Here is a 14,722-nt window from a genome sequence, read left to right on the forward strand (position 1 = left end):
GGCGAGTTCCCCATTCAAATGCATGCAACAGTGAGAAACGCACTGTCTTGGCGAAAGAAAGCGTTTTTGTACAACTTCATATAAATAGCTGTAACTTTTGATAGAAGACTCGGATACACATGTTTATGGCTTTATCTTATAGAACTCAAGGTCCCCGTGCTGGGAAAACAGGTTTTGCAGCTGTTTGAGCTAAGATTTTTAAGTTATACACATAATGAAAACCTATACTTTGTTTCGGTCGAGTTCCCCATTCAAATGCATGTAACAGTGAGAAACGCACTGTCTTGGCGAAAGAAAGCGTTTTTGTACAACTTCATATAAATAGCTGTAACTTTTGATAGAAGACTCAGACAAACATGTTTATGGCTTTATCTTATAGAACTCAAGGTCCCCGTGCTGGGAAAACAGGATTTGCAGCTGTTTGAGCTAAGATTTCCAAGTTATACACATAATGAAAACCTATACTTTGTTTCGGGCGAGTTCCCCATTCAAATGCATGCAACAGTGAGAAACGCACCGTCTTGGCGAAAGAAAGCGTTTTTGTACAACTTCATATAAATAGCTGTAACTTTTGATAGACGACTCGGATACACATGTTTATGGCTTTATCTTATAGAACTCAAGGTCCCTGTGCTGGGAAAACAGGATTTGCAGCTGTTTGAGCTAAGATTTTTAAGTTATACACATAATGAAAACCTATACTTTGTTTCGGGCGAGTTCCCCATTCAAATGCATGTAACAGTGAGAAACGCACTGTCTTGGCGAAAGAAAGCGTTTTTGTACAACTTCATATAAATAGCTGTAACTTTTGATAGAAGACTCGGATACACATGTTTATGGCTTTATCTTATAGAACTCAAGGTCCCCGTGCTGGGCAAACAGGATTTGCAGCTGTTTGAGCTAAGATTTTTAAGTTATACACATAATGAAAACCTATACTTTGTTTCGGTCGAGTTCCCCATTCAAATGCATGTAACAGTGAGAAACGCACTGTCTTGGCGAAAGAAAGCGTTTTTGTACAACTTCATATAAATAGCTGTAACTTTTGATAGAAGACTCGGATACACATGTTTATGGCTTTATCTTATAGAACTCAAGGTCCCCGTGCTGGGAAAACAGGTTTTGCAGCTGTTTGAGCTAAGATTTCCAAGTTATACACATAATGAAAACCTAAACTTTGTTTCGGTCGAGTTCCCCATTCAAATGCATGTAACAGTGAGAAACGCACTGTCTTGGCGAAAGAAAGCGTTTTTGTACAACTTCATATAAATAGCTGTAACTTTTGATAGAAGACTCAGACAAACATGTTTATGGCTTTATCTTATAGAACTCAAGGTCCCCGTGCTGGGAAAACAGGTTTTGCAGCTGTTTGAGCTAAGATTTCCAAGTTATACACATAATGAAAACCTATACTTTGTTTCGGGCGAGTTCCCCATTCAAATGCATGCAACAGTGAGAAACGCACTGTCTTGGCAAAAGAAAGCGTTTTTGTACAACTTCATATAAATAGCTGTAACTTTTGATAGAAGACTCAGACAAACATGTTTATGGCTTTATCTTATAGAACTCAAGGTCCCCGTGCTGGGAAAACAGGTTTTGCAGCTGTTTGAGCTAAGATTTCCAAGTTATACACATAATGAAAACCTAAACTTTGTTTCGGTCGAGTTCCCCATTCAAATGCATGTAACAGTGAGAAACGCACTGTCTTGGCGAAAGAAAGCGTTTTTGTACAACTTCATATAAATAGCTGTAACTTTTGATAGAAGACTCAGACAAACATGTTTATGTCTTTATCTTATAGAACTCAAGGTCCCCGTGCTGGGAAAACAGGTTTTGCAGCTGTTTGAGCTAAGATTTCCAAGTTATACACATAATGAAAACCTATACTTTGTTTCGGGCGAGTTCCCCATTCAAATGCATGCAACAGTGAGAAACGCACTGTCTTGGCAAAAGAAAGCGTTTTTGTACAACTTCATATAAATAGCTGTAACTTTTGATAGAGGACTCAGACAAACATGTTTATGGCTTTATCTTATAGAACTCAAGGTCCCTGTGCTGGGAAAACAGGATTTGCAGCTGTTTGAGCTAAGATTTCCAAGTTATACACATAATGAAAACCTATACTTTGTTTCGGGCGAGTTCCCCATTCAAATGCATGCAACAGTGAGAAACGCACTGTCTTGGCGAAAGAAAGCGTTTTTGTACAACTTCATATAAATAGCTGTAACTTTTGATAGAAGACTCGGATACACATGTTTATGGCTTTATCTTATAGAACTCAAGGTCCCTGTGCTGGGAAAACAGGATTTGCAGCTGTTTGAGCTAAGATTTTTAAGTTATACACATAATGAAAACCTATACTTTGTTTCGGGCGAGTTCCCCATTCAAATGCATGTAACAGTGAGAAACGCACTGTCTTGGCGAAAGAAAGCGTTTTTGTACAACTTCATATAAATAGCTGTAACTTTTGATAGAAGACTCGGATACACATGTTTATGGCTTTATCTTATAGAACTCAAGGTCCCCGTGCTGGGCAAACAGGATTTGCAGCTGTTTGAGCTAAGATTTTTAAGTTATACACATAATGAAAACCTATACTTTGTTTCGGTCGAGTTCCCCATTCAAATGCATGTAACAGTGAGAAACGCACTGTCTTGGCGAAAGAAAGCGTTTTTGTACAACTTCATATAAATAGCTGTAACTTTTGATAGAAGACTCGGATACACATGTTTATGGCTTTATCTTATAGAACTCAAGGTCCCCGTGCTGGGAAAACAGGTTTTGCAGCTGTTTGAGCTAAGATTTCCAAGTTATACACATAATGAAAACCTAAACTTTGTTTCGGTCGAGTTCCCCATTCAAATGCATGTAACAGTGAGAAACGCACTGTCTTGGCGAAAGAAAGCGTTTTTGTACAACTTCATATAAATAGCTGTAACTTTTGATAGAAGACTCAGACAAACATGTTTATGGCTTTATCTTATAGAACTCAAGGTCCCCGTGCTGGGAAAACAGGTTTTGCAGCTGTTTGAGCTAAGATTTCCAAGTTATACACATAATGAAAACCTATACTTTGTTTCGGGCGAGTTCCCCATTCAAATGCATGCAACAGTGAGAAACGCACTGTCTTGGCAAAAGAAAGCGTTTTTGTACAACTTCATATAAATACCTGTAACTTTTGATAGAAGACTCAGACAAACATGTTTATGGCTTTATCTTATAGAACTCAAGGTCCCTGTGCTGGGAAAACAGGATTTGCAGCTGTTTGAGCTAAGATTTCCAAGTTATACACATAATGAAAACCTATACTTTGTTTCGGGCGAGTTCCCCATTCAAATGCATGCAACAGTGAGAAACGCACTGTCTTGGCGAAAGAAAGCGTTTTTGTACAACTTCATATAAATCGCTGTAACTTTTGATAGAAGACTCAGACAAACATGTTTATGGCTTTATCTTATAGAACTCAAGGTCCCCGTGCTGGGAAAACAGGTTTTGCAGCTGTTTGAGCTAAGATTTCCAAGTTATACACATAATGAAAACCTATACTTTGTTTCGGGCGAGTTCCCCATTCAAATGCATGTAACAGTGAGAAACGCACTGTCTTGGCGAAAGAAAGCGTTTTTGTACAACTTCATATAAATAGCTGTAACTTTTGATAGAAGACTCGGATACACATGTTTATGGCTTTATCTTATAGAACTCAAGGTCCCTGTGCTGGGAAAACAGGATTTGCAGCTGTTTGAGCTAAGATTTTTAAGTTATACACATAATGAAAACCTATACTTTGTTTCGGTCGAGTTCCCCATTCAAATGCATGTAACAGTGAGAAACGCACTGTCTTGGCGAAAGAAAGCGTTTTTGTACAACTTCATATAAATACCTGTAACTTTTGATAGAAGACTCAGACAAACATGTTTATGGCTTTATCTTATAGAACTCAAGGTCCCCGTGCTGGGAAAACAGGATTTGCAGCTGTTTGAGCTAAGATTTCCAAGTTATACACATAATGAAAACCTATACTTTGTTTCGGGCGAGTTCCCCATTCAAATGCATGCAACAGTGAGAAACGCACTGTCTTGGCGAAAGAAAGCGTTTTTGTACAACTTCATATAAATCGCTGTAACTTTTGATAGAAGACTCGGAAACACATGTTTATGGCTTTATCTTATAGAACTCAAGGTCCCCGTGCTGGGAAAACAGGTTTTGCAGCTGTTTGAGCTAAGATTTCCAAGTTATACACATAATGAAAACCTATACTTTTTTTCGGTCTAGTTTCCCATTCAAATGCATGTAACAGTGAGAAACGCATTGTCTTGGCGAAATAAAGCGTTTTTGAACAACTTCATATAAATCGCTGTAACTTTTGATAGAAGACTCAGACAAACATGTTTATGGCTTTATCTTATAGAACTCAAGGTCCCCGTGCTGGGCAAACAGGTTTTGCAGCCGTCTGAGCTAAGATTTTAAAATTATTCACATAATGAAAACCTATACTTTGTTTCAGGCGAGTTTCCCATTCAAATGCATGTAACAGTGAGAAACGCACTGTCTTGGCGAAAGAAAGCGTTTTTGAACAACTTCATATAAATCGCTGTAACTTTTGATAGAAGACTCGGATACACATGTTTATGGCTTTATCTTATAGAACTCAATATCCCCGTGCTGGGCAAACAGGTTTTGCAGCCGTTTGAGCTAAGATTTTAAAATTATTCACATAATGAAAACCCATACTTTGTTTCGGGCGAGTTTCCCATTCAAATGCATGTAACAGCGAGAAACGCACTAACTGGTGAAATAAAGCGTTTTAATGGTCTTCATAAAAACAGCTGTAACTTTTGATAGAAGATTCAGAAATATATATTTATGGCTTTATCTTATAGAATTTAATATCCCCGTGCTGGGCAAACAGGTTTTGCAGCCGTTTGAGCTAAGATTTTAAAATTATTCACATAATGAAAACCTATACTTTGTTTCAGGCGAGTTTCCCATTCAAATGCATGTAATAGCGAGAAACGCACTAACTGGTGAAATAAAGCGTTTTAATGGTCTTCATAAAAACAGCTGTAACTTTTGATAAAAGATTCAGAAATATATATTTATGGCTTTATCTTATAGAATTCAATATCCCCGTGCTGGGCAAACAGGTTTTGCAGCCGTTTGAGCTAAGATTTTAAAATTATTCACATAATGAAAACCTATACTTTGTCTCAGGCGAGTTTCCCATTCAAATGCATGTAACAGTGAGAAACGCACTAACTTGTGAAATAAAGCGTTTTAATGGTCTTCATAAAAACAGCTGTAACTTTTGATAGAAGACTCAGAAATATATATTTATGGCTTTATCTTATAGAATTCAATATCCCCGTGCTGGGCAAACAGGTTTTGCAGCTGTTTGAGCTAAGATTTTAAAATTATTCACATAATGAAAACCTATACTTTGTTTCAGGCGAGTTCCCCATTCAAATGCATGCAACAGTGAGAAACGCACTGTCTTGGCGAAATAAAGCGTTTTTGAACAACTTCATATAAATCGCTGTAACTTTTGATAGAAGACTCAGACAAAGATGTTTATGGCTTTATCTTATAGAACTCAATATCCCCGTGCTGGGCAAACAGGTTTTGCAGCCGTTTGAGCTAAGATTTTAAAATTATTCACATAATGAAAACCTATACTTTGTTTCAGGCGAGTTTCCCATTCAAATGCATGTAATAGCGAGAAACGCACTAACTGGTGAAATAAAGCGTTTTAATGGTCTTCATAAAAACAGCTGTAACTTTTGATAGAAGACTCAGAAATATATATTTATGGCTTTATCTTATAGAATTCAATATCCCCGTGCTGGGCAAACAGGTTTTGCAGCTGTTTGAGCTAAGATTTTTAAAATTATTCACATAATGAAAACCTATACTTTGTTTCAGGCGAGTTCCCCATTCAAATGCATGTAACAGTGAGAAACGCACTGTCTTGGCGAAATAAAGCGTTTTTGAACAACTTCATATAAATCGCTGTAACTTTTGATAGAAGACTCAGACAAACATGTTAATGGCTTTATCTTATAGAACTCAATATCCCTGTGCTGGGCAAACAGGTTTTGTAGCCGTTTGAGCTAAGATTTTAAAATTATTCACATAATGAAAACCTATACTTTGTTTCAGGCGAGTTTCCCATTCAAATGCATGTAATAGCGAGAAACGCACTAACTGGTGAAATAAAGCGTTTTAATGGTCTTCATAAAAACAGCTGTAACTTTTGATAGAAGATTCAGAAATATATATTTATGGCTTTATCTTATAGAATTTAATATCCCCGTGCTGGGCAAACAGGTTTTGCAGCCGTTTGAGCTAAGATTTTAAAATTATTCACATAATGAAAACCTATACTTTGTTTCAGGCGAGTTTCCCATTCAAATGCATGTAATAGCGAGAAACGCACTAACTGGTGAAATAAAGCGTTTTAATGGTCTTCATAAAAACAGCTGTAACTTTTGATAGAAGACTCAGAAATATATATTTATGGCTTTATCTTATAGAATTCAATATCCCCGTGCTGGGAAAACAGGTTTTGCAGCTGTTTGAGCTAAGATTTTAAAATTATTCACATAATGAAAACCTATACTTTGTTTCGTGCGAGAACTCCATTCAAATGCATGTAATAGCGAGACGCACTAACTGGTGAAATAAAGCGTTTTAATGGTCTTCATAAAAACAGCTGTAACTTTTGATAGAAGACTCGGATACACATGTTTATGGCTTTATCTTATAGAACTCAATATCCCCGTGCTGGGAAATCAGGTTTTGCAGCTGTTTGAGCTAAGATTTCCAAGTTATACACATAATGAAAACCTATACTTTGTTTGGGGCGAGTTCCCCATTCAAATGCATGCAACAGTGAGAAACGCACTGTCTTGGCGAAAGAAAGCGTTTTTGTACAACTTCATATAAATAGCTGTAACTTTTGATAGAAGACTCAGACAAACATGTTTATGGCTTTATCTTATAGAACTCAAGGTCCCCGTGCTGGGAAAACAGGATTTGCAGCCGTTTGAGCTAAGATTTTAAAATTATTCACATAATGAAAACCTATACTTTGTTTCGGGCGAGTTTCCCATTCAAATGCATGTAACAGTGAGAAACGCACTGTCTTGGCGAAAGAAAGCGTTTTTGAACAACTTCATATAAATCGCTGTAACTTTTGATAGAAGACTCAGACAAACATCTTTATGGCTTTATCTTATAGAACTCAATATCCCCGTGCTGGGCAAACAGGTTTTGCAGCCGTTTGAGCTAAGATTTTAAAATTATTCACATAATGAAAACCTATACTTTGTTTCAGGCGAGTTTCCCATTCAAATGCATGTAACAGTGAGAAACGCATTGTCTTGGCGAAATAAAGCGTTTTTGAACAACTTCATATAAATCGCTGTAACTTTTGATAGAAGACTCGGATACACATGTTTATGGCTTTATCTTATAGAACTCAATATCCCCGTGCTGGGCAGACAGGTTTTGCAGCTGTTTGAGCTAAGATTTCCAAGCTATACACATAATGAAAACCTAAACTTTGTTTCGGTCGAGTTCCCCATTCAAATGCATGTAACAGTGAGAAACGCACTGTCTTGGCGAAAGAAAGCGTTTTTGTACAACTTCATATAAATAGCTGTAACTTTTGATAGAAGACTCGGATACACATGTTTATGGCTTTATCTTATAGAACTCAAGGTCCCTGTGCTGGGAAAACAGGATTTGCAGCTGTTTGAGCTAAGATTTTTAAGTTATACACATAATGAAAACCTATACTTTGTTTCGGTCGAGTTCCCCATTCAAATGCATGTAACAGTGAGAAACGCACTGTCTTGGCGAAAGAAAGCGTTTTTGAACAACTTCATATAAATCGCTGTAACTTTTGATAGAAGACTCGGATACACATGTTTATGGCTTTATCTTATAGAACTCAATATCCCTGTGCTGGGCAAACAGGTTTTGCAGCCGTTTGAGCTAAGATTTTAAAATTATTCACATAATGAAAACCCATACTTTGTTTCAGGCGAGTTTCCCATTCAAATGCATGCAACAGTGAGAAACGCACTGTCTTGGCGAAATAAAGCGTTTTTGAACAACTTCATATAAATCGCTGTAACTTTTGATAGAAGACTCAGACAAAGATGTTTATGGCTTTATCTTATAGAACTCAATATCCCCGTGCTGGGCAAACAGGTTTTGCAGCCGTTTGAGCTAAGATTTTAAAATTATTCACATAATGAAAACCTATACTTTGTTTCAGGCGAGTTTCCCATTCAAATGCATGTAATAGCGAGAAACGCACTAACTGGTGAAATAAAGCGTTTTAATGGTCTTCATAAAAACAGCTGTAACTTTTGATAGAAGACTCAGAAATATATATTTATGGCTTTATCTTATAGAATTCAATATCCCCGTGCTGGGCAAACAGGTTTTGCAGCTGTTTGAGCTAAGATTTTTAAAATTATTCACATAATGAAAACCTATACTTTGTTTCAGGCGAGTTCCCCATTCAAATGCATGTAACAGTGAGAAACGCACTGTCTTGGCGAAATAAAGCGTTTTTGAACAACTTCATATAAATCGCTGTAACTTTTGATAGAAGACTCAGACAAACATGTTTATGGCTTTATCTTATAGAACTCAATATCCCTGTGCTGGGCAAACAGGTTTTGTAGCCGTTTGAGCTAAGATTTTAAAATTATTCACATAATGAAAACCTATACTTTGTTTCAGGCGAGTTTCCCATTCAAATGCATGTAATAGCGAGAAACGCACTAACTGGTGAAATAAAGCGTTTTAATGGTCTTCATAAAAACAGCTGTAACTTTTGATAGAAGATTCAGAAATATATATTTATGGCTTTATCTTATAGAATTTAATATCCCCGTGCTGGGCAAACAGGTTTTGCAGCCGTTTGAGCTAAGATTTTAAAATTATTCACATAATGAAAACCTATACTTTGTTTCAGGCGAGTTTCCCATTCAAATGCATGTAATAGCGAGAAACGCACTAACTGGTGAAATAAAGCGTTTTAATGGTCTTCATAAAAACAGCTGTAACTTTTGATAGAAGACTCAGAAATATATATTTATGGCTTTATCTTATAGAATTCAATATCCCCGTGCTGGGCAAACAGGTTTTGCAGCTGTTTGAGCTAAGATTTTAAAATTATTCACATAATGAAAACCTATACTTTGTTTCGTGCGAGAACTCCATTCAAATGCATGTAATAGCGAGACGCACTAACTGGTGAAATAAAGCGTTTTAATGGTCTTCATAAAAACAGCTGTAACTTTTGATAGAAGACTCGGATACACATGTTTATGGCTTTATCTTATAGAACTCAATATCCCCGTGCTGGGAAATCAGGTTTTGCAGCTGTTTGAGCTAAGATTTCCAAGTTATACACATAATGAAAACCTATACTTTGTTTGGGGCGAGTTCCCCATTCAAATGCATGCAACAGTGAGAAACGCACTGTCTTGGCGAAAGAAAGCGTTTTTGTACAACTTCATATAAATAGCTGTAACTTTTGATAGAAGACTCAGACAAACATGTTTATGGCTTTATCTTATAGAACTCAAGGTCCCCGTGCTGGGAAAACAGGATTTGCAGCCGTTTGAGCTAAGATTTTAAAATTATTCACATAATGAAAACCTATACTTTGTTTCGGGCGAGTTTCCCATTCAAATGCATGTAACAGTGAGAAACGCACTGTCTTGGCGAAAGAAAGCGTTTTTGAACAACTTCATATAAATCGCTGTAACTTTTGATAGAAGACTCAGACAAACATCTTTATGGCTTTATCTTATAGAACTCAATATCCCCGTGCTGGGCAAACAGGTTTTGCAGCCGTTTGAGCTAAGATTTTAAAATTATTCACATAATGAAAACCTATACTTTGTTTCAGGCGAGTTTCCCATTCAAATGCATGTAACAGTGAGAAACGCATTGTCTTGGCGAAATAAAGCGTTTTTGAACAACTTCATATAAATCGCTGTAACTTTTGATAGAAGACTCGGATACACATGTTTATGGCTTTATCTTATAGAACTCAATATCCCCGTGCTGGGCAGACAGGTTTTGCAGCTGTTTGAGCTAAGATTTCCAAGCTATACACATAATGAAAACCTAAACTTTGTTTCGGTCGAGTTCCCCATTCAAATGCATGTAACAGTGAGAAACGCACTGTCTTGGCGAAAGAAAGCGTTTTTGTACAACTTCATATAAATAGCTGTAACTTTTGATAGAAGACTCGGATACACATGTTTATGGCTTTATCTTATAGAACTCAAGGTCCCTGTGCTGGGAAAACAGGATTTGCAGCTGTTTGAGCTAAGATTTTTAAGTTATACACATAATGAAAACCTATACTTTGTTTCGGTCGAGTTCCCCATTCAAATGCATGTAACAGTGAGAAACGCACTGTCTTGGCGAAAGAAAGCGTTTTTGAACAACTTCATATAAATCGCTGTAACTTTTGATAGAAGACTCAGACAAACATGTTTATGGCTTTATCTTATAGAACTCAATATCCCCGTGCTGGGCAAACAGGTTTTGCAGCCGTTTGAGCTAAGATTTTAAAATTATTCACATAATGAAAACCTATACTTTGTTTCAGGCGAGTTTCCCATTCAAATGCATGCAACAGTGAGAAACGCACTGTCTTGGCGAAAGAAAGCGTTTTTGTACAACTTCATATAAATAGCTGTAACTTTTGATAGAAGACTCAGACAAACATGTTTATGGCTTTATCTTATAGAACTCAAGGTCCCCGTGCTGGGAAAACAGGTTTTGCAGCTGTTTGAGCTAAGATTTCCAAGTTATACACATAATGAAAACCTATACTTTGTTTCGGGCGAGTTCCCCATTCAAATGCATGCAACAGTGAGAAACGCACTGTCTTGGCGAAAGAAAGCGTTTTTGTACAACTTCATATAAATAGCTGTAACTTTTGATAGAAGACTCGGATACACATGTTTATGGCTTTATCTTATAGAACTCAAGGTCCCTGTGCTGGGAAAACAGGATTTGCAGCTGTTTGAGCTAAGATTTTTAAGTTATACACATAATGAAAACCTATACTTTGTTTCGGTCGAGTTCCCCATTCAAATGCATGTAACAGTGAGAAACGCACTGTCTTGGCGAAAGAAAGCGTTTTTGTACAACTTCATATAAATAGCTGTAACTTTTGATAGAAGACTCGGATACACATGTTTATGGCTTTATCTTATAGAACTCAAGGTCCCCGTGCTGGGCAAACAGGATTTGCAGCTGTTTGAGCTAAGATTTTTAAGTTATACACATAATGAAAACCTATACTTTGTTTCGGTCGAGTTCCCCATTCAAATGCATGTAACAGTGAGAAACGCACTGTCTTGGCGAAAGAAAGCGTTTTTGTACAACTTCATATAAATCGCTGTAACTTTTGATAGAAGACTCGGATACACATGTTTATGGCTTTATCTTATAGAACTCAAGGTCCCCGTGCTGGGAAAACAGGTTTTGCAGCTGTTTGAGCTAAGATTTCCAAGTTATACACATAATGAAAACCTAAACTTTGTTTCGGTCGAGTTCCCCATTCAAATGCATGTAACAGTGAGAAACGCACTGTCTTGGCGAAAGAAAGCGTTTTTGTACAACTTCATATAAATCGCTGTAACTTTTGATAGAAGACTCGGATACACATGTTTATGGCTTTATCTTATAGAACTCAAGGTCCCCGTGCTGGGAAAACAGGATTTGCAGCTGTTTGAGCTAAGATTTCCAAGTTATACACATAATGAAAACCTATACTTTGTTTCGGGCGAGTTCCCCATTCAAATGCATGCAACAGTGAGAAACGCACTGTCTTGGCGAAAGAAAGCGTTTTTGTACAACTTCATATAAATAGCTGTAACTTTTGATAGAAGACTCGGATACACATGTTTATGGCTTTATCTTATAGAACTCAAGGTCCCCGTGCTGGGCAAACAGGATTTGCAGCTGTTTGAGCTAAGATTTTTAAGTTATACACATAATGAAAACCTATACTTTGTTTCGGGCGAGTTCCCCATTCAAATGCATGTAACAGTGAGAAACGCACTGTCTTGGCGAAAGAAAGCGTTTTTGTACAACTTCATATAAATAGCTGTAACTTTTGATAGAAGACTCGGATACACATGTTTATGGCTTTATCTTATAGAACTCAAGGTCCCTGTGCTGGGAAAACAGGATTTGCAGCTGTTTGAGCTAAGATTTCCAAGTTATACACATAATGAAAACCTATACTTTGTTTCGGGCGAGTTCCCCATTCAAATGCATGCAACAGTGAGAAACGCACTGTCTTGGCGAAAGAAAGCGTTTTTGTACAACTTCATATAAATAGCTGTAACTTTTGATAGAAGACTCAGACAAACATGTTTATGGCTTTATCTTATAGAACTCAAGGTCCCCGTGCTGGGAAAACAGGTTTTGCAGCTGTTTGAGCTAAGATTTCCAAGTTATACACATAATGAAAACCTATACTTTGTTTCGGGCGAGTTCCCCATTCAAATGCATGCAACAGTGAGAAACGCACTGTCTTGGCGAAAGAAAGCGTTTTTGTACAACTTCATATAAATAGCTGTAACTTTTGATAGAAGACTCGGATACACATGTTTATGGCTTTATCTTATAGAACTCAAGGTCCCCGTGCTGGACAAACAGGTTTTGCAGCTGTTTGAGCTAAGATTTCCAAGTTATACACATAATGAAAACCTATACTTTGTTTCGGGCGAGTTCCCCATTCAAATGCATGTAACAGTGAGAAACGCACTGTCTTGGCGAAAGAAAGCGTTTTTGTACAACTTCATATAAATAGCTGTAACTTTTGATAGAAGACTCAGACAAACATGTTTATGGCTTTATCTTATAGAACTCAAGGTCCCCGTGCTGGGAAAACAGGTTTTGCAGCTGTTTGAGCTAAGATTTCCAAGTTATACACATAATGAAAACCTATACTTTGTTTCGGGCGAGTTCCCCATTCAAATGCATGCAACAGTGAGAAACGCACTGTCTTGGCGAAAGAAAGCGTTTTTGTACAACTTCATATAAATAGCTGTAACTTTTGATAGAAGACTCAGACAAACATGTTTATGGCTTTATCTTATAGAACTCAAGGTCCCCGTGCTGGGAAAACAGGTTTTGCAGCTGTTTGAGCTAAGATTTCCAAGTTATACACATAATGAAAACCTATACTTTGTTTCGGTCGAGTTCCCCATTCAAATGCATGCAACAGTGAGAAACGCACTGTCTTGGCAAAAGAAAGCGTTTTTGTACAACTTCATATAAATAGCTGTAACTTTTGATAGAAGACTCAGACAAACATGTTTATGGCTTTATCTTATAGAACTCAAGGTCCCCGTGCTGGGAAAACAGGTTTTGCAGCTGTTTGAGCTAAGATTTCCAAGTTATACACATAATGAAAACCTAAACTTTGTTTCGGTCGAGTTCCCCATTCAAATGCATGTAACAGTGAGAAACGCACTGTCTTGGCGAAAGAAAGCGTTTTTGTACAACTTCATATAAATAGCTGTAACTTTTGATAGAAGACTCGGATACACATGTTTATGGCTTTATCTTATAGAACTCAAGGTCCCCGTGCTGGGCAAACAGGATTTGCAGCTGTTTGAGCTAAGATTTCCAAGTTATACACATAATGAAAACCTATACTTTGTTTCGGGCGAGTTCCCCATTCAAATGCATGCAACAGTGAGAAACGCACTGTCTTGGCGAAAGAAAGCGTTTTTGTACAACTTCATATAAATAGCTGTAACTTTTGATAGAAGACTCAGACAAACATGTTTATGGCTTTATCTTATAGAACTCAAGGTCCCCGTGCTGGGAAAACAGGTTTTGCAGCTGTTTGAGCTAAGATTTCCAAGTTATACACATAATGAAAACCTATACTTTGTTTCGGGCGAGTTCCCCATTCAAATGCATGCAACAGTGAGAAACGCACTGTCTTGGCGAAAGAAAGCGTTTTTGTACAACTTCATATAAATAGCTGTAACTTTTGATAGAAGACTCGGATACACATGTTTATGGCTTTATCTTATAGAACTCAAGGTCCCCGTGCTGGGCAAACAGGATTTGCAGCTGTTTGAGCTAAGATTTTTAAGTTATACACATAATGAAAACCTATACTTTGTTTCGGTCGAGTTCCCCCTTCAAATGCATGTAACAGTGAGAAACGCACTGTCTTGGCGAAAGAAAGCGTTTTTGTACAACTTCATATAAATAGCTGTAACTTTTGATAGAAGAATCGGATACACATGTTTATGGCTTTATCTTATAGAACTCAAGGTCCCCGTGCTGGGCAAACAGGATTTGCAGCTGTTTGAGCTAAGATTTTTAAGTTATACACATAATGAAAACCTATACTTTGTTTCGGTCGAGTTCCCCATTCAAATGCATGTAACAGTGAGAAACGCACTGTCTTGGCGAAAGAAAGCGTTTTTGTACAACTTCATATAAATAGCTGTAACTTTTGATAGAAGACTCAGACAAACATGTTTATGGCTTTATCTTATAGAACTCAAGGTCCCGGTGCTGGGAAAACAGGTTTTGCAGCTGTTTGAGCTAAGATTTCCAAGTTATACACATAATGAAAACCTATACTTTGTTTCGGGCGAGTTCCCCATTCAAATGCATGCAACAGTGAGAAACGCACTGTCTTGGC

The sequence above is a fragment of the Maylandia zebra genome, linkage group LG2 (assembly GCF_041146795.1).
Source record: "Maylandia zebra isolate NMK-2024a linkage group LG2, Mzebra_GT3a, whole genome shotgun sequence".
In the NCBI taxonomy this organism is placed as follows: domain Eukaryota; kingdom Metazoa; phylum Chordata; class Actinopteri; order Cichliformes; family Cichlidae; genus Maylandia; species Maylandia zebra.